Source organism: Eublepharis macularius, chromosome 4, assembly GCF_028583425.1.
Source record: "Eublepharis macularius isolate TG4126 chromosome 4, MPM_Emac_v1.0, whole genome shotgun sequence".
Classification (NCBI taxonomy): domain Eukaryota; kingdom Metazoa; phylum Chordata; class Lepidosauria; order Squamata; family Eublepharidae; genus Eublepharis; species Eublepharis macularius.
The window spans coordinates 91,389,986-91,412,059 of NC_072793.1; the positions used below are offsets into that span (position 1 = coordinate 91,389,986).

The 22,074-nt window shown below is 43.1% G+C and overlaps 1 protein-coding gene across 1 annotated transcript in view; it reads left to right on the forward strand.

The window, feature by feature from the left end:
- Positions 1-22,074, forward strand: part of CPLX2 (complexin 2) — a 165,926-nt gene that overhangs the window by 48,898 nt on the left and 94,954 nt on the right. Inside the window, exon 3 of the mRNA XM_054976138.1 lies at positions 15,192-15,236. The gene's annotated coding sequence lies outside the window, so the exon portion shown is untranslated. The remainder of the gene's footprint in view (positions 1-15,191; positions 15,237-22,074) is intronic.

Sequence of the window (22,074 nt, forward strand, 5' to 3'; positions counted from 1 at the left end):
TTCTGTAAAGATGGTTCAGAAACTTCAGCTGATATAGAACTCAGCAGCAAGATTACTAACTGGTGTTAGCTGTAAAGATCATTATCTCATCAGTATGAAAAGAACCTCTTCAGCTGTCAGTTTGTTTCTGAGCCCAATTCAGCATGATGGTTATTACCTTCAAAGCCTTAAATTGTTTGGGATTGGGATATCTAAAGGACTTCTTGCTCCCGTATGAGCCTGCCTATGTTGTCAGGTCATCTTCAGTGATCAAACTTTATGTTCCTTCACCTTTTAATATAAAGTGAGTGGTTATTGTGAACTGAACCTCCTCTGATGCAGTGCCTTAATTATGGAATTCCCTCCCTTCACCCATTCTGTTGTTGCCTATTCTCTTGCATTGTCACTGCCAGGTTAAGACATTTTCCCCAAGGTGTTTTTGTAGAGTTGGGTGTGTTTTAATCTGAGCTATCAGTGCTCAGCTACTTGTTTAAAAGGTTTTTTAAAGCACGCTGCTGACAATGTATTTTATTCATTATTGATTATCCGCAGCTACTGACTTTGCTCTTCTTTGTTTTTAGTCTTAATGTTATTGTATTTTGTGTAACAGTTGTATTGTATCTTTTCATTGTGATTCATATCAGGGGTCTCAAGAGTAGCTCTGAATTAAATAGAAATAGTGGCATTCTTTGCAGCTTTCAGCTGTTAAGGAAACAGGAGAGCTATCCAAGTTTGGTGTTTGTATGACTTTGGTGAAAACTTTTGGTTACTGGGAGGAAATAAAATCGAACATGTCTCCTTCTGGGAAAGGAAAGCTTTTGTTGTCCAAAAAGGGCAACAACACAATGTCTGCAACTTCAGCTAAATTAAGAATCATAGAGTGATGATGTCATAAATAGTAGCTGATCTGTACCTCAGAGACATAGAGAAGTTCTGTGCTTTAGTGTTGTTATTTGAAATTACTGACGAGAAATGAGAGACAAGTTCTTCCCAAAACTTATGCTGCCAATCTGGCCGAACTACTGAAATAATGTACTTAGTTATGCCAACACTGTAATTAGTCTTGCCAAAATGGTACACTTGGACCCAATCATATCTAGCCATTCTTCATCTCCTTGCTTCCACTTGCCTTGAGCCTTTTGGTATCCGTGTTTATGCCCTTATTGGAATTTCTTTTCCTTTTTCAGTATGTTCCCCTTATGGCCTTCTTTCATGATAATTCTCCACCCTTATATGACATAGTAGTATGGAGACCTCCTGCTTCCCAGTTTCACTGCCTGCCAGCTTGCTGAGAGTTGGCAGGAGGGGAAAAAAACAACAAAGATGTTTGCCTGGCCTCGACCAGAGACAGGGCCTTCTCGGTCCTGGCACCAACTTAGTGGAACTCTCTGTTTGTTGAAGTTAGGGCCCTGCAAGATTTGCTATCCTTCCACCAGGCCTGTAAGACAGAGATGTTCCACCAGGCATATGGTTGAGGTAGAGGCCTGCGCTGTTGAGGGGGGACAGAATCCCCCTCCCAGTTTCCACTGACATACTTAACATTGGCTAGCAGTTCCCAACCCATGGGATATTTTGGTTGGGTTTAGCAATATGGGCTGCTGCCTTGAGTTTTACGTCTTCTGAATTTAAGTCTTTTTTTGTGATTTTATTGTGTTTTTATTACGTGATGTTATCTGCTCTGAGCCTGCTTGTGGGGAAAGCAGACTATAAATTTAATAATAAAATAAATTAAATAACAAATCTCTTCCAGCAAATATCTAGAAGCAATGTCATCTCACTGGCATGACAAGGAGGTAACACTGTAGAATTGGGCTCAAACTCTATGGGCCAAGCTACAAGTGACAAATGACACAGGTTGGACACTTGTCAGCTTCCCTCAAGTTTTGATGGGAAATGTAGGCATCCTGGTCTTGCAGCTTGGCTCTCCGACTGCTGTCCAATGGACTTTTCAACTGTCACTTGTCCAACATTCCGCCAAGCTGCCTACATTTCCCATCAAAACTTGAGGGAAGCTGACCAGTGTCCAACCTGTGACATTCGTCACTTGTAGTTTGGCCCTATGATTCTACCATAAAGTTCTGCCCAGATCTTAGAATGTTGCCTTAATGTCATACCAGCAACATGACATCACTTCAGGTATTGCTGAAAGTAGTGTTACACCACCAGCATGGTACCATTTCCCCATTTCCACACCACCACCTGCTGGTTGCCAGACAGACAGAAAAGAGGGGTCTGCAGCCTGGAATTCAAGAATCAAATGTGTCTCAGTATGGAACCAAATATGACTCTTTTAAAAGGAAAATTAAATCTTTAAGCTAAGGTTTGTTGGACAGGTGGGGCAAAAAATTATATAGAAATAAAGGGCTTCTTAGAAATGATTTACAGACAGGGAAATGATGGAAGTGAAGAGTTGTCAGTAATCCAAGTGCAAATCGGGTGCAAATTTTATACCAGTATACTAAAGCAACCACACTGGGTGCTCCTGTGTATATTTATTACTTATTGTAAATCCTTGTGTGAGCCACTTCCTAAAAAAAGGTCATAGCAACGAGTGTTTGGGCTATAAAAAATAATGGACCATTAATCAAAATTTCAGTTATTTGTAATGTTAAGCCATATATTTTCACTTACATACTTATTTATTTTACTTCATTTGTATCCCACTTTTCTCCCCTCAAGTGGCTTACAACATTCTGCCCTTCTCCATTTTATTCTCATAACAACCCTGTGAGGTAGGTTAGGCTGAGAGAGTGCAACTAGCCCAAGATCACCCACGAAGCTTCCATGGCAGAGTGGGGATTTGAACCTGGGTCACCCAGATGCTAGTCTGACACTCAAACCACCACACCACACTGGCTTTTATGTACTTATCACACTTAAGCAAATAGGCTTTCTTTTGTAGCTTGTCTTTTTTAGCTTTTTGTAGCTTTTGTAGCTTATTTAGAAAAGTTTGCTGATCCTTAACAGAAAACCAGCCATTCTTTAAAGTGCTGATGCTTCATAATCCTTCCCTCCCTGTTATGCTTGGAGCTCCCAGCTAGAAAACACTCTTAGCTTAAAATTTCTCCTCAAAACCCAGCTTTTCTGTCTAGCTCTTCTCTAGCTCAGTCTTGTGTTTTGTTGACTCAAGGCAGATGGCTTGTGATCTTAATCTGATCCCCAACTACCAACCTAGATAAGGCTCTCAAGAAGACACTGAAGCAACAGGGGAAAAAATACCGCTTTTGGTCCTGGATCCGTTCCCTGCCCTCTTTGTACCTGCTTCTCCTCTCTTCCTCGTTATGGTTAATCAGTGGGATCTCACAATTCAGCTGTCATAATGTTCTCTAGATAGATTTGTTGCTCATGTTTTCTTGGCAAACGTTTAATAGGATTGTCACCTCTGTCAGAAGAAACAAGCAATAGTCATTGCTGGTTTTCATGTATTGATGTGTTTAATTCCACGCTTATTTACTTGACCCATCTGCTAGATAAACTAATAGGGAGAAAAAAGAAACATGTGGCCCACAACTGTATGCTCACCAGTAGAAACTGCTATAACATATATTGTATAATTGCATATGGAAAAAGCATGCATAAAACTCCCTGCTTCAGATAAAATAAACATGTAAGTTAGCTGAGTCTCACAAACATGATATCTGCCTTTTCTGAACGCCCCTGGATGCTGTGCTTTGGAACATCTTTGATGGTCCAGTTTTTGACGGGGTCCCTTGGGCCTGGGCTCTGCTGGCCCATCTGCCACTGCGTAGAACACAGACTCCACAGTACGCTGTGCTTCTAAGCAGGCTAGGAAGAGGGAAATCGAGGAAGCACGTGGTGTCTGCTACTCACTGAACCAAAAATCAGTTTTAAGGGGCAATCGGGAGTGCTGCTGGTGGATGATCTCCAGCTCCTAGTGACTCATCACTATCAGCTTAGTGATGCGATATAACAGCAGTGAAATGAAAGTGCCCAGTGACAGTGAAGGAGCAAATTAACACAGGGGTACAAATTATCCAGGAAGAACTTACACTTTATCCAAGGATGCAAGTAAACTAGCTCAACATGGGGGGGGGGGGGGGAGGATTTTATGGAAGTGAGTGGCCTGAAATCAGAAATGTGTTTTGTCTGTTATCAGATTTCCCTCACAATTCTCTAGCCCCTTTCTAAAACAGCAGTAGATTTGCAAAGAGCATGTAAACATGTGTGACCTTCAGTCAAGAAGCCGGTAGCCTAAAGTTCTGTGACTGACCATTGATTACAGACAGTGAACCACTTGTAATGTCCAGGAATTCATTGTGATCCTCCTCTTTTCGCCCCCAAAGCAGAATCCAGAATGTTTCCTCCCCCCTCCCCAAATCCACCATCATCATCCACCTGCCCACAGTGTGTGCTGACCCAGCAAGCTGAGTGTTGCTTCTGGACAGACACTTTCAAAGAACCTGTTGAAACTGAATTGTGAGCCAGAACAGATTTACAGATTTATGGGAAAGTGGGGACAGTATTTGACTTACCCCTTTTCCTTTTAAAACCTGCATCCACTTAGAGTCTGAAGGCCACAATTTTTCATTGTGTATAAATGTAAGGGGGGAAATTGTTTTAAATTATATAATGGTATTCAAATGAATGCAACCATGGTAAGTTTCCATGATAAGTTATACAAAATATTGGAAAGTAGAAAAAATACGACCAATATCAGTTAAGGAGTGGTTAAATAAATTATGAAGCTATGAAATAATATCTAAAACCAAGTGGCATTCAAGTGAAAGAAGGATGACAGGAAAGTGGGGAGTATTTGTTGATTTTTTTAAAAAAAGAAAAAAAATGGTAACAGTGGCCAATGGTACTGTTTCTCAGGCATCAAATGCTTACGTCTTCTGTGTACACATCCTGGACCCCTCACTGCAGGATGTGTACAAGTTGCACCTTGCACTTGTGCCGCTATCTTGAAGGCACCTAATTGGTGCTGCCACAAGCAACTTGTTTCCTATCAAAAAAGAGAGAGGATTTGTGTAGACATTTAGAAATTGATTAAAAGTATGGCATATTTTAGACAGTTGTCCCCAAATTGCTGCTCTTCAGATTGCATTCCAATCTGCCACTTGAACCAAATTTGCCACTTGAGGCAATAGCTTCAAATTGCCTCATTTTCAGGGATGACTTTACATGCATCTTACACAGTGAGGCTAGAAGTACTTACTTATTAAGGACAGCATATCTAAGTAGCTCTAATTTGGAGGATTGGATGTGCTTTTTTTAGTGACCTATACAACTAGTACAAACCATTATGGACCAGCATGAGATCTGCAGACTTTACTTCTTACTTGGAAAAAGTACATTTACCTGCTTTCTCTAGAGAAGCTTCCCAGACTTCCAGTTAGCAAAGTGGAATGGTAAGGAAACGGAAGTGTGGTCTTTTTACTACTGTCTGTTTAGACATTACCCTTTGGCACATACATCTTAAAATTTGGGGGACTCAGCTCTTCAATGGAAGCAGTACAGGGTTGCCTGGTTGCATCAGTACAAACACCTTTTGTACAGATCATATTGGGGAGGTAGAGCCTGAACTGACTAACATTGTTTGAGTAGAGGACAGAGAGGAGACTCTATTGTCACCTGCCTTTGTGATGGAGATTATGTAAACAAAAGGCAGTGGAAGATGAAAGTCAATGATTGCTTTGCAAGAGTGGAGGGGAGAGTGCAGATCGCATGCATGGCTAAGTACTGAGATTAGCTTGCTGTAATGATTCCCTCCCACTGTGCAGTGTGCATGCAGAGCGTAGAGGTCATTTGAAGAACAAGGGTGCTGTCACACATTTCATTTCTCAAGCAGAAGTGCAAAGAACAAAGGACCAAGTGGCACAAGCATTCATTTATGAATATTTTGCAACTAGAATATTTGGCCTTGAAGAGATTTCAAGAGTGCTGTAGGTGACAAATGAAAAACAATTTACCTCTTTTAACAAATACACACCACACCTGTCTGCAGAGCTCTGTTTTCTACAGATCTTGCAACTGGTACACGAAATCGACACCCCATGGAACTAACGCCTTTTCTAGTATCACCAGATGTTCCAAACTGGCACTGGTGAGGTATTTGAAAAAGCAATCAATGCACAATGTTAAATGAAGTGTATTTTAATCAGCATGTTTTGATCAAGCATATAATGATTTTGGTGATTTTATTGTGTGTGACTTTTTGACAAGTCAGCTTTAGTCATTTTAAGTTTTACATTTACCAAGTCCTATAAAATAAAAAGAAGCGACAGCAGTGCTAATCTTTCCCCCATTTCTCTGTAATATCTGTGTTCAGATGGAGCCTAATCCCTTCTACTGTCAATCTTTGAAATGTTGGCAACAATTCAAAATTACAGTTTGACTTCTGAATTTCATGATGTGTGGTTGAAAATTTAAATGTTTAACAATATAAAACACCAAATTGCTGGAATTGTTAGATTTATACCATAGATGAAACAGGCATCCATCATTTTTTAAAAAAGAAATTATAAATTAGAATTCTTGTAATCAAATTTGAATTATAACAATTTGTTTGAAGCATTTTTCCTCAACTTGGTTTTTCTAGCTAATGCACTGATTAAAAGCAAGAAACTAAAGAAAACCTTTAATGATTTGACAGCCCTGCTCTTTTTATGAATAGGCCTTTTATCTTTCTGGTCCTTCTTCCCCAACTTTTAACACTCCCAATTTCCAGCAGAGCTAGGAGGATAAAGCAGGATACAAGGATATTATCAAAACAAATTGACTGAATAGTAATGAAAATCTTCACTTTTAAAAAAATTTAACTTTTCTCCTTTTGAAAAAAAAATGTATTTTCATCAGGTCAAATCATCCATTTCTAATTTTCTTTGTAATTGTCTCAAATGAGAAAAAAAGATAAAGAACGAAGTCATAAACTGTATTCACATGGTACCACGCAAATCTTTGTTGTGCATTTTCTTTTTGAACAATGCGGGGGGGAATAGAGAACTGTTGCAATGCAGCAACATGAGCTCAGACTAACCACTGCTTTTTCTTGTTAGTAAATTTCTGAGAGCCACAATGACTTGCATGGCTGCAAAGAAAGCCACTTGGAGGTCTGTTGCTTTCCTTGTGAGTTTCTAACTTCCCTACTTACACTTTCTGGCAACATGTACAGCCTGCTTGCATGATCTGTTCCATAATCAGTGGCTTCAGGATTTCACTTACAGACAGACTCCAAGATGCAGGTGGGAGGAGATCATCTAGATGCTGACGTTTATGCTTATCCTCTGCTTCCTTTTTGCCAGTTTGTTATTTTGTTTAAGAGGCTGAGTTGCGCATTTTAAACAGACTTCTCCGAAACCCAATTACCTCCAGAAGGCAACCCGATAAAAGCAGCATAAGTGGCTGTGTGAAAATCTCCTTGTGCAGCAGCCTGGGGGAAACCAGCACAACAAAAGGCTCTGAAAATTGAGTTAACCAGCTTTAATCCTTCAGAAAGATGAGGAGCTTTGATAATTATTATCTGCAGAGGTTGGTCAGATTGGGGAGGGAGAGACATAAATAAATACATGCCCTGCACTAATGTGTTTGGTCTGACCTATAAGGTTACCAGTTCCTTAGGCTTTAATTATTTTCTGTTATGCACCACTTCCTGCTTCCCTCACATATCCTAAGAGGAAAGCAGCTGAAGAGCTTGGTTTTGCACCTGAAAGGTTGTTCATGGCTATGAAGAACATAATGTGGGATTTGAGAAGGGCAAAAAGCCACTGAGGAAACCAAGTCTTTCTCTTTTTTCTCTCAGGAAACTGACAGACCATGAAAGTCTTGTGGGAGGGTCAGCATCTAACAGCATCTTACGTCTAATGGTGTAAATAGACCGTGCTATTTACACCATACTTTTCTTCTCAAGGGGAACTCAAAGTCCTTTACAATATCATTCTCTTTTCCACAATTTATTCTCGTAACAACCCTGTGTTGGCATCAGGCTAGAAATGAATAGCATTTGATTTAACCTATGGTGTAGAAGTTAGAGTATTAGAGTAGGATCTGGAAGTCTTGTGTTCAAATCTCTGTTTTGCTATGGAAGCTTCCTGGGTGACCTCAGGCCAGATACACATTGTCAGCTTAACCTACATTGTGAGCATAAAACGGAAGAGATGGGAATGGTGTAAGCTGTTTTGATTCCCCATTGGGGAGAAAGGTGGGATATAAATTAAGTAAATAAAAATAAATTTCAGTTAAATCAGATTGTTTTTTTCCAAGTGCAAATACTAAAAAGTATTTTACAATGGCATTTAATTCTGCCTCTAAATATATTTTGCAGTATTGAGGAGTCTCTTTTTATCAGCAGTGATCTTAATTTACATGGCCTCTTGCTTTTATTCCAAAATAGAGCATAGATTAGATTGGGATGTAGTTACCAACATCAATATATCTAATTCTCAACATGGCCCCAATCTGCTGGTATTGGGAAGTGCTGTCAAGTTATAGCTGACTTATGGTGACCCTTGTTGGGGTTCTCATGGCAAGAGACTAATAGAGATGGGTTGCCATTGCCTGGCTCTGTAACCCTGGTCTTCTCTGGAAGTCTCCCATCCAATTATTAACCAAGGCTGACCCTGCTTGGCTTCCAAACTCTGAGACTGGGCTTGCCTGGCCTCATCTGCAGGTACTTAAATCCAGAAATCAGGGCCATTAGAGATAAGAGATATCTTTTTACAAAATGTTGGGACGAGCAGGAGATGCCCTCATGCCAATGAGTTAGCCACAGAAATAATAGTGATGCCCCTGCCATCACCATGTGAGCAATAGAGGGGCAACAATGCAGGTGTATGGGCAGGGTAGGAGTGGGAGCCTGTGAGTATCCAAACTGGCAAGCCAGGATGAAAGATGGGATTCCCCCCGCATAAGTCTCTCAGGTTCCCCACTCGTATAATAATAATTCAAGAAGTGTAGCCATGTTATACTACAGGAAAAAAACAGATGAATGGGCTCTAACCACAAACATTTATGCTGGATTAAAATTTGGTTTTAAGATGCCACAAAACATGTTTATGTTATTGGCACAGTTACCTGCAGTGAACTGTTTTTGTATCCAATGTGGAGATGGCCAGGAAATTCTTCTATGTGGGTCCTCAGTTTTCAGTAGAGGGCTCAGTATTCAGAACATCTTACAGATCTAGCAACAAGGGACCAACAACTGAGTTATTTTTTCAACTGAAAAAGGATACTTTATTGTCTGCTTAAGAGGGCTCTTTCAAAAAGTTTGATTAATATGATTAGTTTATTTGGTTTTAGTCCATTTGTAAATGTGCATGAAAGGAAAGTAGATACTTTGATTTGAATTGAGTCATTGACTATTCCTTCTCTGAAAATAAGAGGAAAGGGGTTAAGAGGGAAGGGAAGAATGCTGTGTCTGCAATGGAGCCATAGTCTGTTGATTTTGATATCCAAAGTTAGTTCATTCTTTGTTGTATTTATAAGTACTGGAACTGCTTTCAGAAGATGAAAATTATACTTCCCATCTAAACATAGTAGATAGTAGTGACATGAGACACATGGTGTCCACTTGTTATTGTACTGGCAGTAAAGCTGGGACCTACAAGCTTAACTGTTCCCTTCATGAATAAATTTGGGCACATCCAAGCCCTTCAGTTCCCTACAGGGAAACTGAGGTTTGGCCCGATGACATACGATCCAAGGGTGTGATGCTACATGCTAAAATGATTAAAATTTCACACCCAGTTGACCAAAATTCTGCACCAATACATTCTACAACCTTTACAAATTACACAAATTAAATGTGCCTGATTTATCTTATTTTACATAATCTGTATTTATGAGTCATGGCGAAGGGCATATAGGACAATAATATGAGCTATGTAGGACACTGAAGTTCCTCTGCCAACCACTAGGAAACTAGATAAAGTGGAGGAGGGAAGGGTGACATTGTAAGCCATTTTAGATCCCCATGAAAAGAAGAGTATAAGTAAATAACAATAACGATGACAACAACAACAACAACAACAACAATATGCATGCCTCTGTCTTGTGAGATTTCAGCAAGCATTTTCAAACATACCTTTTCAATCATGAGAACTGGAAACTCTATCTTTTAGAGAAAGAAAGAAATGAAACACCTGCATCAAAGAGTACTAGTACTAGAATACACACAATAGAGCCTAGTACTGGTATGAAGATGAGGTCAACACGCTTGTTCCAGGTACTGAAAAAGTAATGCAGTAGAGCTATTAAAAGGGAGAGCTTTCTCAGAAGGCAGAAGTGATAAGAAAGTAAAAGCAACTTTGGTATTTGCATGACAGAAAAGGAAAATGGAGATGGAGGAGAGGCTAAAGGACTAACAGCACAGACCTTGTGTTTCATAAGAGCAAAGGAAGAATGGCTGGCTCTATAGGTGACAAGAAATCAGACCAGAAAAGATAAGGCTGGCTTACAGGTAGCTTAAACACAGGGCAGAATAATGTCTGGATTCTAGCAGAGTCCCAGAGTAGAGAGTGCAGAAATACACAGCTAATCAATGTGCAAGAAATGCATTCATGTCCAATAAACTGTTAAGGCAGCCAAAGCCACCTGTGCACAAACTCTACTGACTTTTGTAATTGTCCTTGCCCATTTTAAAATGGCTGTCATACTGGTGATAGCATTTCTTGGAAGGGATTGGACATAAAGCCTATTACAATTTCAAATAGCTTAAAAGAGAAAAAAAACTTTCCCACCTTCAGCCCATTTGAACCAGCAACAAATCCTTCCTTGGTCACACTGGTCATCAGACACACACATTCTTTGATGTGTGACAAATTTACTAAATCCCTGCCTCAAGAGCCTGGGTGATTCTAGGGACCCAGGCTAACATGAAAAGACTTCCAGTGCATGATGGGTTGAATCCCACCAATGATTCTGTCATGCACAGGGGAGGGGATTTTTGTCAATCTCTTCACCCGCAGCAGACTGACTCCCCCCATAATGTAGCAGGAGCGGAATTGGGGAGGGTCATTTGGGGCTGCAGTGGGAGGGTAGAGACAGAGAAGTTATACTTAGTGGAGATTTTTTGTGGGATCCAAGCCAACTTTTCCCACGAACCTCCACCATTATCTGATTGGAAAGCTTTCTAGGTTCTTCTCAGCCTACCCCAGAACAAACAGCTCAGTCATTTTTAAAAACAGCCAAGGGGATGATAGGTATATTCTTCCTTAAACATAGTGTTGGGGGCAAAGAAGCCCAATGCAGTAAATGGAGCTGAGAGCAGGAAGACAGAACTTGGCACCACTTGTGAGCAGTCAGTCTGGCCTCCACCACCTTAGATAGCTGCTTATGATGTAAAAATCATAGGCCTCTTGAATTTGATATACCTTAATTTGCTTTAGAGAACCAGAAGGCTGAGCAAAGCATTGCCGGATCCCACCTGGGAGAATGAATCATGCATGGAAGGAATGCATAGCCGAATGACTGGTTGTGGTTGACTCCTGCCTCCCCACGCTGCAGAATGTGTTATCTTGACAATAGAGGTGCTCGTGAAGCACCACCCTGCACATTCCAATCTCTCCTCTTCCCATTGATTAAATCATATCCTACAATCTAGGGACATCAGTCAGCTCTGATAAGTTTGTATCTCCCTCCTGGGAACATCTAATCAAAACAAATTCATTGGCCAAGCTCCAGGAATATTTAATTAACTGCAGTTTCTTTGTGAAATACCAGGAGTAACCAATCTGATTCCTTTGTCACACTCCAGTAGCACCAATTAAAGGTAATCAAACCTTTGTCATTCCCAGGAGGTGACCTTTACGGTCTTTGTCCTAATGGCTGGTGTACTCTCCAGCTTCTGGGCTTGATTTGCTCTATAAGAACCTGGCTTTGCCCAATTCAAATTGTGCACGCTTCCCTGGATCTGAGTGCTGTACCGTCAGAGTCTCCTTCTCTGAGCTTCTCCTGATCAAGAATGCTGGCCGTTTGAAGTCTCTTCCCTCATGGACTACTCTGCTCTCTGGATTGGTAATTATTGCCCGAAAATCCCTCATATCTATTCCAATTTCACCACTGTTTTCTTAGGAACCTTGTGTGCTTGTGAGTTACTTCTTGTATGTGTGAGTTTTCCCCTTTAAGTAAAAATTACTTTTGTTTTTGAAGAACCCATCTTATCAGTTTCCTTGGGGAAGGAACCCCATAAAAATTGGAGGAGAGGCTTGCTTGTTAGCCCTCTCACATAGCCTTCTCCTTGCTGCTAATTCTCCCTATTCTCAAAGAGACCCATACTGGTAACACACTAGGATTGTTCTCCCCCAGCTGGCAGGGCTGCTAGCAGTCAGATCCTCTCCTCACACTGAAAGGGCAGCGTATGGATATGGGATATCATAAACCCCTTGCCATAAGTCCTAGGAGACTGGAAAGTTACCACGCCATGAGGCAGAGGAGAGATGATTAACTGATGGCCCCCACATCCCTGGAGAGAAGCAGACATAACGAGGCTTCCTGAGAAAACTCCCTGCCGAATCTCATCAACATCTTCCTCTACCTCCCCTCTCCCACTTACCTAATCAAAGCTATTCAGCACATCTGATAGCCTTCTTGCCAGATACTTACCAAGTCATCAAGCAATATTTTTACCTAGAGACCATCCCAGATAGTCGTATCAAACCTCTCCCAAGTTGTCCTACCTCCAGAGACAGCCATTGTTTTGCCCCAGGATACGTTTTGCCATATAACTGGGCTTCCCTGCCATGTGCTCTGTGTGTGTGCGTGCGCACACCTTGGTACTCATCCACACACCTCCAATCTGTTTGACCTCCTTCTCTCCATGAAACACTGGTAGTTTTGCTGCTCCTTCGCAGACCTTCTCTTCTCTCCGAGACTGATAATTATCACCCTATGTCTGATGGAATGAGTTTTAAATGCAAGGATTACCAAATGCTGCATCCAGAGAGTGGAAAGTAAAGGTTGAAAAGGTTTAAAACTGCCTGAAAGGAGGTTGATTGACATGCTTCTCCCCACTCTCTGTGATTGGCCAGTGAAAAGGTAACAAATTGGAGCTGACAGGATTGTTCAGAGAGTGTCGAAGCTTGGAATTTGACCAGGGAGGGTCAAACTGAGTATCCTTTGTGTAAGGAAAAGAAAAGCCCCATCCCTGACACGGAAGAAGAAAATCTTTTATCATTTTATCAATTGTACGATTGTTTCAGAAACATACAGGGCTCAGTGGCTTGCCTCAGTGTGAAGGGCCACGAGGACAGAGAGATGGCTAATTATCTATCCTACAAGCATTGATGTATTTTCCTCAGATTAATGGGGAAATAATCAGTTGTTCCTGGCTCCCTACACTGGCAGAGGGCCTTGGATTAATGCAGTCTTTGCCATTAGTATCCTTTCAGTACAGCTAAGAAGGAAAGCATGGTGCTTGAGTTCCTGTGCTATAGATTTCCTCATGGATCAAGGATTGGGCATTACAACCAAGGATGACTATTTTGCAATTTAAATAATGGCTGCATTTTGTTAACAGAATTCAAAATCTGCAGCTAGCATATATGCAAATCAAACATATTAGGCTCATTTTTTCAATCAAGTTCATTACAAAACTCGAATTTTCTGTGCCAATTTTCACTAAAGAGTAAGTGCATATAGTGATTAGAGCAGGGGTACCCAACTTTTTTGAGCATTTGGGCACCTTGGGATTGTGACACAGGCCATTTTCACACATCTTAACTGATGCGCAAAATTCATGGAAAGACGGTGTCTTCGTGGTGTGATTTCCCATCATGACTCTTTCATGGCACAATCATGCCACGAAATGGAATCGATAGAAAATCGTGCCATAAAGATGCAGTCATTCTGTGAGTTTTGCATAATTTTGTACAACAGTTAAGATGTGTGAAAACAGCCACAGGGTGGTGTGTGCAACCACAAAATGTTTGCTGCAGGATGCAGCAACCCTGTGGGTCAGTCACTCTCTTCTACACAACCTGAACTACCTCATAGAGTTGTTGTATGTATAAAATGGGGGATTGGCATGCATGTCACCCACACTTTGCTCTGAGGAGAAAGAACAGGATCAAAATCTAACCAGTTTTTAGGAATTGACAAAAGCATTCTTTACACCAGAATTTGCAAAAGAAATCTTTCCTACCTTTCCCCTCAATTTTTTTAATGTTAAAAATGGTCAAGCACGATTCTGCCATATATTGCAAAAATTGGGTTGCCAGCCTCCAGGTGGTGGCTGGAGATATACCAGAATTACAGCTGATCTCCAGATAACAGAGTTCAGTTCTCTGGAGAAAAGGTTGCTTTGGAGGGTGGACTCTATGGCATTATAACCCATGCAGTCCCTTCCCCTCCCTAACCCCCTCCCCCTGTCCAGGCTCCATCTCCAAAATCTCCAGGAATTTCCCAACCTAGACCTTGCAATCCTAGGCAAAAATCTTAATGAGACTGGCCTACCAAATGACTTTTTGATATTCACATTTTATTAGCCTCCATCTGTAGTGCATTATTCTCGTGGCAGTGAAGTCTTTGACAACAGTTGTTACAGAATGTTCACAGACATTTGGGCTACTGAAGGTAACAAAGCCAGTTTCCATGAGCAAAGATAGCAGCTATTTTCTCCAAGCTTAAATCATCACACAGACCCTGTGGAAGGAGGAATGTGTGGAGCTTGCTAAGGTTTGGAAAACCTTTCTTGGAGAAGGTTAAAGAGATTAAGGAATATTAGCATCAAAGACTAAGGCAGATGTCTGAGGGGAAGTGATGGTGTTAGCAGTGAAGTGAACCTGAGCAAAGATAAGGAAGAGACAGAAGCCTTGGGAAAGGGGTTGGGTACTGTAGGCCTGGAAGCCAAGGGAACATAGAACTGCACAGTCTAAATCTGTGCTTTTAAAAGTGTGTACTATTAATCTACACAGAATGCAGAATTCTACTATCTACTGTCAGTGTTGGCAGTCATAAAGACTGGAGAAGCAATGGGCTGAATACAGAATTTCACAACAATTTGAACTCATTTGCCAGTTGCAGTTTCAGGTTTCTAGTGTTGCATCTTCTGGCAACTCTGGAAGAAAATTGGAATACATATTGTGGAAAGAAGCACTGGGAAATTAACAGTGTCATCCTAAGTAAACTTATACGCTTCATAGCACTTAAAAGAGTGTAACTCTGCTTAGGATGTCACCATAAGATGTTGCCTATGAGGCAGGCCTACCTTTGACAGGCAGATTATTGATTTAGATTTTTCCTTATTTCTTTGACAGGGTCTGCCATTACCTTCTAATATCAGCATCAGGGTGGAGACCAAGGTAAGAAATGAATCTGCTGGTTCGAAACCTGTGCTTTTCCTTTCAGTAGCATAACCCATCCCGATAGATCGTCAAGATAAGGCCATTCTCATTATTTTAGTTCTGCTGTGTGACTTCTTACTGCTTATGTCAGGTTTAGAGATGGGCACGATCTGAATTACGATTTCAAACCCACCCACCCCCACCCCCCGATTTTGGCGTTTTCGCCATCGTGACTCAGCTAATCGGTTCTGTCCATGGCAACCGATCCAGCAGTCGGGAGTTTGCTTGTTTGGGACTTGATCGGATGGGTCAGTTTCTGTTTGGAATTGCAGACACTCTTGCGCTAGTAATTTATTCCCGGGGCAACGAAGTCAGGGAAATGAGCTGTGTTTGCCCTCCTTCTGTCACCCTCGAAACACGAATGGAAGCCCAGCTTTCCTTGATTAGCAGGCTTCCTTTCAACCACAGAGCAGCAACCCAGGGGAGGGAGGCAAAAGGCAGTGCGGGTGGCTGGGAGGCCACCTGAGCCATTCGGCTTTCCCCAGGACAAGGGGAGCGCGGGCAAGCCGGCCGCCCCTTGTCTTGCGGGGCAGGTGAACGGTGCGGGCAGCCTTCGAGCCACTCGCACTGCCGCCAGCTCCGCAGCGCACTGGGACAGCTGGCTTGCTGCGTGGGTGGGGGCGACTCAGGAGCGCACGCGCTCATGCGCGCGCAAGAGCCTCACTATGGTTGCCCTGGGCGCTGGCCTCCCCAATTCCCGATTGCGGACTGGAAATGAGAGTTGATTGTTTCGAATCGGTGGCCTGCGTTCGGCAGCAGCCCAGATCCACGAACGGCTGAATCGGAATTTTTTTTTTGGATCGGGCCCATGTCTAGTCAGGGTCAGGAATCCTGGCAAACCTCAACCGCTCAAACCAAAGATATACACAGAAATAGCTGGTACGAATCATTACCTTGATCCTTTGGAATAGTAACACAAATCCAAGAAACTTGGAATAACAGAAACTCCTCTCTGGAAAAAAACTGTTACTTTTTTCAAGTTCTGACGCTTACAAGCTACGCAGCATGAGCGGATGTTTTCTTTGTATTGATTTCCTGGAATCCACATCTCTCCCTTCTCATCATACCTTTGCAAGGAAGAAGCAAAGAACCTTGTAAGGGAGGACCACAGAGCACTCCCAGACAATCCAAAGCTGAGGAGAGCTGTAATTCTCCCTCTCCCCTCCTTTGTGGGTTGGAGAGAGAGTTTTCTTTCCCTCTGAAAGTAGAAATCTTGGGCTCGTTCAGGGGTCCTTATAGGGCTGCAAGGTCCCCCAGGAGGGGTGAGGATCCCCCACCCCCAGTGTCTGCCCCCCACCACCATTCATCTGGCCAGCAGGGGGAAAGGCCCAGGGAACGAGCCTGGGAGGCAAAAAACCTCCTGGGCCATGGGTGTAGCGATGTCACTTCTGGAAGTGATGTCATTGTGCCCAGCAGTGGGCACGCTCCCGAGCTTCACAGGGGCCAAAATTGGCCCCTTTGAGGGGCAGGAGCATGCCCGCTGCTGGGTGCAATGATGTCACTTCCAGATGTGATGTCTTCATGTCTGTCAGGAGTGCACGCCCAAGGAGTTTAGAAAGGTAAGTGCCAGGTCAACCCCCCTCTCGTAGGAGAGTAAGGGGACCTGGCAACCCTAAGCCTGCAGAATTCAAACCCTTTCCCCAATTTGCTTGAAACTTGGGGGGGGGGGGTCTTTGAAGGACAGGCAGAAGGCATTTTTTTTTTGAAAATTTTTATTTTTTTAATATCTAACATAGAAAACTACAAAAAACTACAAAAATACAAGGGAAAGAAAAAGGGAGAAAAAAGGGGAGGGGGGCTAGGAAAAGGGGAAAAGCAACATACAAACAATAAACACTACACTACATCTCTTGTATTCCCTTCATGCTGCAATTTTTCTTAAAAGTTAACTTTCTAACATGCGATCAGATTAGTAGATCTTATACAGTACAAGCCATATTCAGGATCAGATCTTCTTTCCCCCCCCCCCCCCTTGCGTCTCGGTCGGCATTTTTGATGATATTTGGTTGAAAAACTACAACTTGACACACAAACCCTGGAAAAGTTCCCCCTTAGGGAATAATGGGAAAACTGGTGATCTCATTCCTTACTTTGTTAAACAGACTGCAACAAGGAAGCATGACAAATGTAAAGTTTTCAGCAGAAAGGTAAAAGATTTTTATTGTCAGACAGTCACTGTAAAAGGAAGGAAATTAAATGACTGTAGATGGAGGGGGGGGGCGGTAACACTGATGCCCAGTCTGGAACTCTCTTGCTAGGCTGCTGCCATTTTAGAAACCAGTAGGGATAAGTGCCACTGTACAGAGGGAGACCTACTTTGGGAGTCTGTAAAATCAACCCCCTTTGTTCAATCTTCTTGAAATTTAGGGTGTTAGATTAAAGGGAGGACTGTGCTCTGTGCAAATTTGATGCCATTATCTTTATAAACAACTGCCTCAGACCCTTGAATAGATTTCCCATTGAAAATAACGGTCCCAAAGGAAAAAACAGATTTGACTCCCAAACTAGTAATATCTTACCAGAAAATAAACAGTAATGGTAAACATTTCCCCCAATGTATTGTCGAAGGCTTTCACGGCCGGAGAACGATGGTTGTTGTGGGTTTTCCGGGCTGTATTGCCGTGGTCTTGGCATTGTAGTTCCTGACGTTTCACCAGCAGCTGTGGCTGGCATCTTCAGAGGTGTAGCACCAAAAGACAGAGATCTCTCAGTGTCACAGTGTGGAAAAGATGTTGGCAGGTCATTTATATCTACTCAGGAGGGGTGGGGTTGAGCTGAGTCATCCTGTAAGAGTTTCCCAGGGTGTGGAATGCTAATGGCGGGAGGCTTCACTGTATCCTGAGGAGGTTCTTTTGCATATGGATTGGTGCTTGATGTGCTAATCTTCTCTGCAGGGCTATTGTCGGGTATAGAGTGTTTTGTTAGCCTGGTGTTTTTAAGAACTGGAAACCATGCTCTGTTTATTCTTAAGGTTTCTTCTTTCCTGTTGAAGTTTTGCCTCCCGCCATTAGCATTCCACACCCTGGGAAACTCTTACAGGATGACTCAGCTCAACCCCACCCCTCCTGAGTAGATATAAATGACCTGCCAACATCTTTTCCACACTGTGACACTGAGAGATCTCTGTCTTTTGGTGCTACACCTCTGAAGATGCCAGCCACAGCTGCTGGCGAAACGTCAGGAACTACAATGCCAAGACCACGGCAATACAGCCCGGAAAACCCACAACAACCATTTCCCCCCAAGTCTGGATCAGAAATTATAATGAAACTTTCCTCAATGTACAACCCTTTTCACTAGCTTAAAACATGCATGTCTACTGGACCATCTAGAAAGGCTCTTATTCTCCCCCAGTACTATATAGCTGGACTTTCTACTGTCCTGACACTCCTTCAAGGAGTTAAGACGGGAAGGTAGGTGATGTTGGTACTTAGCTTATTTTCACAGATGAGCAGAGAGATCTGCAAAAGAAGCAAAATCCTATCCTGTGACATTCTGCATAACCTCATTAGAAAACTTGGATAGAGTGATTATTCCATACTAGAAGGTTCCTTGCATATGCCATCTGCCAGTCAGGTTCAGGTTGTCCCTGAGAATAGACAAATATTCTCAGCAAGTTACTTAAGCTTGAAGATGATTGGTTATTGGATATTAGGGCAGTAATAAGAGAAAAAAACAGCCATGAAAAGAATGGAAGTCTTGCAGCAGTAACTTGTGGTCCAGTTACTGGTACAGCAGCCCCACAGAGCATTTTACATTTCACACACCCTGCCACCCACCCTAAACTTCCCTTCACAGGTTTGGGGCTTCCCAAACAGGTAAAGTTTGGGTCACCATACGTCACCTGTCCAGCCTTCCACTATAGCAGGCAGAGAACCCTGACCCAAATCATCACAGGGTCCCCTTTCTCCTCTTCCAGAGGCTCCACCAAACAGGCAGCTTGTTCCCTATATTTACCTCTCCTCACCCAGCTACTGGCTAGGGCTATTGGGGAAAGGGAACTTAGAGGTGATTTTCCCTATTTACACTGCCACCTTTTACTTCACTAGGCCCATGTAACATGACAAGAGTATTTAAAGTCTCTATGTGTGATCTTTTTCCTCAGCCATCAACTTCAAGCCAGCCAGGGTTAAAACAAAGTAAAATTAAACTTTTATTTATAAGCTGGAACATAGCAATGAATGGTTTTAAACTCAAAAACATACCACGGATAGACAGGGAACATTTCAAGGTAAGAGAACAGGTTTAACTGCCAACGATATCCCTGCTGTCTCCTCTCAGCAACTCCAAAAGCCTTCTTCCTCAGCCTCGCACACTCTCCAGCAGACAGAAACTCTCATTGGCCCAGCATTCTGCCCCCTCTCATTGGTTGGTTTCTCAGGAGACATGGAGCTGGAGCCAGTCCTGTCCATCACAACTGGTGTACATAGCTAAGTACTGCTGCCTCCCAGAAGGCCTCTGATACCCTTATACCAAACAGCTTGACAAGGAGGCAGACTAAGCATGGGGACTGCTTCCTCTGCACAGTGAAGGTGCATAGCTGTTGGGAGGGTAACAGCACCTGACACAGGCTGCTGACATCATAACTTGCACCTGTTCTGGCAGTGTTACCCACTCAACAGTCATGGGCCTACACAGTATTGAATAAGGAACCCCAGTACTTCCACCAGTGGTAAGGACCACCATCAGTGGTAAGGACATCGTGTCTGGTAAGGACATTGTGGCCCCACTTTCATTCAGCAGGTGGTACTTTGATGATGAACCACTTTCGGAGACACCACCAGGAGTCACACATCAGCTGGCCATCTTAAGACACTCAACCTGTGAATATGGGTTAGAATAACTGGTGTCACATTCTGGGCCTTGGTCATCGGAGCCTAAAGGGGCCATGTCCTCCAAATTGGCCTCTCTGCAGCGGTCCTCAGGGTAAGCCTCAGAAATGGGTGGAGGAGGGAAGTTTACTGCACTCTCAGCCCTCTCTCCCTCCATCAGGTAGACATAATCACCCTCTCCCTGGCTTGGCCACACTTCACACTCTCTCACTCACTCTGTCTCCCAACACTCCTCACTGGCTTCCCCTTATGAGGCCACCACGAGATCAGAGTCCCGCCTCCCCCAGGCTTCACCCATTCCGGGACCTTCCCTCCTTCTCCTTGGTGCAGTTGCCCGCTGAGCCTATGGGGCCAATTCTCTGGTTTGCCTCTACTCTTGGGTTCCACCTCTACTTCCCCTTTCCCATCTCCTGGGTGGGGTCTCCCAGGCATCGTTCTGTCGGCTTGGCAGGTGGAGGCTTCGTCTCTGCCAGCTGGGGTTTGCCCTGAGGGGCGCCTGCACCTATCCTGGTGCTGCTAGAGGACCCAGCCGCCTCGCAGCTTGCCTCTGTGGCTCGGGTGCAAGCTGCTGCTGGGACTCCCATGGTGCTCATTGGCTCCTTCTGCCCGCCAGTGGTCATCTATGGCTCCTCCTATCCTCTCGCAGGCTTGGCGCTTCCCAGGGCTGCTGTGGGTTCCCTCCTGCCAACAGGGCCTGCCACGGTCAAAGTAAAGGGAGGTGAGTCCGGGGTGGGGGGGGGTCTGGGCTCCATCCCCAGACAACTGGAATGAACCACAGAGTGCTGTCAGCCACTATCAAATCCTCACGTGCTATTGGTAATGGAAATTGGGATGTCTTACCCACATCAGCCCAGGAGCTGCTTGGAGTAGTCCTTGATGACATCTGTGCTCACATTGGGAGTGACAATTGTTTGGATCCACTTTCAAGGATGGACAGCATCCTGTCATGAGAAACCACAGGCTGGACTTTGAGCTAGACTTGAAAATGGAGCTAGAGGCTCACATGATTCTTAGATTATTGTAATGGCTCTGCGTGAGTCTGTCTTTGAAGATGGTTTTGAAGCTTTGATTAATTCAGAATGAAGCAGCAAAGTTGCTGTCTGATGCTGATTAGAGGCAACTTACTCAGTGCCTGAAAGCTTAACTGGCTGTCTGTTTCGGCCCAATTTAAGTTGCTGGTATAAACAACTTCTGATGTGGGTACCTTGACTGCTGTATGAAGCGGTCTCAGTGTTCCATTCGTCAGACCCTGCTTTGTTTCACCCCATGTTCAGAAATGAAGCAGGTGCCCCTGAGGGACATGGCCTGTAAAGTTGTGGCATCTACTGTGGAATTTCATTCCAAGACTTGTTTTGTTTTATTTTGCCTGGCATTTTTAACTAGTAGTTGTTATCCCCTATTGGTTTTAATTGCTGATGATGCTTATATTCTTGTAAAATATTTGGATCATTTTTATGGCTGTTTTAGTAGCTGTTTTATTATGCTAGATCTGTTAGGCTAATGCTCTTTTAACTGTTTCTATTTGCTGTGTGATTTTTTTGTGGTTTTGCGGTTTTATTGGACTATATTTTGTAATGGAAAAAAATTCAATCAGAGAATGATTAAATTATGAAATCCCTAACCTGCCTAAAGAATTTCTCAATGCTACCTGTTTGTTGAGTGAACGTTAAACACTCTTCTTCTTTCCAGCCATTCCCCATCCCCTCTCCCTCCAAGGGTTCTGAGGGCCCTGATTGCTGTTTCTATCTTTCTCTACCACAACAACAGGGTAAAAGGGGGACTGGCAGATCAAGTAAAAAGTAACAGACTTGGCATTGTCAGTCACAGATTCTGCCAGACTGGTGTAATATATCGTGATTCCTGCCCTTATTATAACCTTTTTAAAATCCATCCTTTTAAAAAAGTGTCTTATTATCATCTCAATTTCAGGAAGCTGCTCTTGGCTTGCAGACTCTTCTTTGTAA